Consider the following 3800-nt stretch of genomic DNA (forward strand, 5'->3'; position numbering starts at 1 on the left):
AAGAGAATCTTTATGTTTCAGTGGTACAGGGTCCAATCCTGCCATCCCATTTGTGGTGTGAGAATTAGGCTGTACTAAAGCAATATATTTTAAAAAGTTGACACGACTGAGTCACTTCTGAATTTTAAGTTATTTTCTGTATACATTCATTGGAGCTTGGGTTTGGAGATTTTAAGGGGGAGACTTTTTTTCGGTCAGAAAATGGATAGTAGTTCTTTGGTAAATAAATTATTTCTTTTTACTGTTTCTATAGTAACATAAGAATGCTTTAGAATTGAATGACCTCCTACAGGCAGAACAGCACAAATTGAAGTGACATTTTCTTACAATGAGGTTTTTAGCATATCACAAGGACTTTACTTAATGTTCAGACTGTGCAGTGCTTCTTCCGTCCTGACGGAAACAAGGACTCAGTGTCCTCAGGAGATTTAATGCTGTTTCATGCATTTTTAAAATGATACATGCCAAGATTTTTGAGTCTGACATTTGAAATTGGCTTTTGATAATCTGTGGAAAATTATCTTACTTTTATATAGGAAATGAAACATATATCAGGAAAAAGAAATAACGCGGGGAAGGTTGAATGTATAATAAAAAGATATTTCTGGACAGTTGAGAGTAGTATTAACTGATTAACTGTTGGAAAAGACAGATAAGATATTAAAGGGACTGGGTATGCATTCACAACAGCAGAAGAGCAAGAAGCCTCTCTAGCAGGGTCAAGTGAGCCTTCCCTTTGGGTAGCAAGTCCTTGACTCTCCCCTACACCATGCCCACCCCTCTCCACGTGCCTGGGGGCTGGTACTGCAGGAACAGCCAACCACTTTGTTGGGGCAGAGGGAAGGATGTCAGCCGACCAAAGTGCCTGCCTCCCCCGATGCTGAGAAGAGTTTGACCATTAGAGTAAAACCTTCAAGTGATTCTGCTACCATTTCATCTGGTGCAAGCACTTGGGCCCTTGGCTGCAGCCTAACCTGCTGGTGAGGCTGGGATACTCCTGACGTATCCCATCGTAAACAAGGCTCAGGCCTTAAAATTTTGGTACATGGCTTCTGCAAGAGAAGGTTCATTTATGGAATTGATTCTGACCTTTTAGGATGCTGGTTTAAATAAATCCTACGTTTAACTTAAGCGAAACACGACTTTGCATGAAATCTGCCGCTGCAGTTTGGTTTTGAAAGCTGGTTTTAAGAGCACATGCAGAAAATTGTTTAGACTTTGGGCCCAGACTACATGTACAACTCCCGCTGAAATCAGCTGGAGCTGTGTAAATGTTTCTGAGGGGAAAGGCCATTTGAATAAGGCCATTTGATTTTTATGAATGTCAACATTTTCATTTTAGCTGATTCACAGTCTTGTGTTCAGTAACACCAGTGATTGCTGGAGGGCTATGGGAAGTGAGCCAAGTGGACACAGGGAAAATGCTTTGATATTCTATCATGTCTCTGGCATAATATAGTGGAAAAACTGAATATGGAAACTGGACATTGCAGAAGTCTGGAACTGGGTGTAAAAGCACCTGACTGAAAGTTACCAAGTTAATTTTTGAGAGTGTGTCTGCACTGAGTGATGGCAGAGATGTACGAGGGACTGCAGGCAGACTGCTGCTCTGAGCTAAAGACTGCTGAAGAGACTCTGACAACCTGAAACTGATGACTGATTTATCCATCCTTAGCCATTCTGTTTAAACAGGCAGGCAGGAGGCAGGTGTACAACAACCATTTCTGAACACGTGGACCAAAGAACAGAATAACTGCTTAGCTGTTACAGTTGTAGATTTTTTTTTTAATGAAATGTAAGCGAGGTAACTAGGTATTTAATCCAAGGGGAAAAATCTCTCATAGGTCTACTTGTATGTTTGCTTGTCACTGCATTATACCAGCATCATTGTGGAGCATAAATATGTTTCTTGACTCTTAAAAGTAGCACCTTAGATAATACTTGATGGGACCTTGATAATTTAGGACTTGCAGTTGGACTGTATCTTAAACACAGCTGCTTTGCTAATCCAAAACCACTTGTGGGAGATCCAGTGAAGGAGAAAAAAGCTGTGGGTGAACTTCCACCTCACACATGAGATGTAAATCAAGTTAGTGTGTTATGTTAAAGAAATGTTCTCGGTTGCAGTGTAACATATAAAAAGTCTAATTTCCTTTCGTAGGTAAGTTGTCTTGTCAGCAGTTTCCAACTATTTGAAGTAAAAATTTTCCATTTAGTTCCAGTGGTTTGGTAGGAATCCCAGTCCCTTTTCCCTCTCTTACCTTGCCTTATAAAAAAAGGCATTTCGTTCCAAAGAATATTTCTTTCAGAACCAACATGTTACAGTAACTGGTGTTCATTACAGTCCATTTCAAACAAATTATTTTCCTCTTTTATTTAATGACCTCAATAATGACTTAATCAATAATGCTTTTACATATGCACTTAATTTTGCAGTGTTTCCAACATATATCATTAACTGCAGTGTCCAAGAGTAGACTTGCAAAAAATTGTGCTGTGGTAGCAGATACTTTAATACTGAAATCATGTTGTGGCAGAGCCATGTTTTAAAGTAGCCAAAATAAAGTGAGTTGTATATTTATATTACATTAAAATATGGAAAGAAAGGTTTTTATTGTGAGACATCTGTGCATTCTATCAAGTTAGGTTTTCCATATTTTTTCCATTTGGATTGCCTTAATATTTTTTTTTTATTGTATGAAAAAGCCAAGATTCGGGAGTAGAAGCTTAAGAGCAGACAGAAAAATTGGTGTAATTTACTTTTGAAGGCAAATCTTTTTTTCAGGCTTCCAGGAAAATTGGTCTTCAGAGTTTAGATTCTGCCCTGGCTTTCATTTAATGCAGTCACTGAATTCAGTGAGACTGCACGAAGCATGAGCTGAATCAGGCCTTTTCACTATAACTTTTTCACTATATGCAGCTACTATTGTTGAGAAATGATAAACAAGTGAACTCCACCAAAACTTCTGTATCTTAACATTTTTATTTGAAGAGAAGATACCATAAATTGTGGTGATTTATATTGTGAAGCTAAAAATTGCGTTGAAAAGTAAAGTTGTAAGAACTAATGCAGAGTTAGGATGGAAAAAGAATTGCCTGCAGGAGAACATGATGGGATGTCCCGAGATTGTGAATTAAAATCAGAAAAAACCCGCAATATAAAGAAATTCTATTACATGCTTTATTAGCTGTATTTCATAGTCAACTTCATGATTGGAGTGGTACCCTCTGATTCTGTATTCTTGGTAGCTGGTGTATCTTTATTATACTGTAAACATTGTTTTCAGATAGCTGATACTAATTTCCATTCAACATTAATCCACATGAGATTCATAGGCTCAGTTCTAATGAAGTTGTGCTGGCAATAAAATATATCCAAAATGAAGCCTTTCTGCAGGTAATTCTGTTTGCTCCTGTGGGATTGTGTTCGGAAATGTTGCAGATTTGTGGTGGAAGTGAAAGACAAATGAATATGAAAAGTGAAAACACAGTGTATGCCTTTGAGCAACTTGTTGCTCAGTCTTGGACTGAAGCTGCTTCAGGCTTCTGAAAACAGTGAGGTCTGTTCTTGCAATGAGCCTAAGCAGTGGAAATTGGATAGGTACTGAATTTCGCTGTGTTCAAAGAATTTTGACTCTGGTCCTGCGGTTCTGTGGTATAATACAGGGATATATTTTTTCTCAGTGTGGGTAAAACTTAACTGTGATGCCATGAGGCCACCTCAGGTGTCTAAGTCCTCTTTCTAAGCAGTCTGTGAGGAGTGTCTTGTAGGCCACAGAGAAGACACACCAAAGTACTGA

Source organism: Mesitornis unicolor, unplaced genomic scaffold, assembly GCF_000695765.1.
Source record: "Mesitornis unicolor isolate BGI_N332 unplaced genomic scaffold, ASM69576v1 scaffold39763, whole genome shotgun sequence".
Taxonomy (NCBI): Eukaryota; Metazoa; Chordata; class Aves; order Mesitornithiformes; family Mesitornithidae; genus Mesitornis; species Mesitornis unicolor.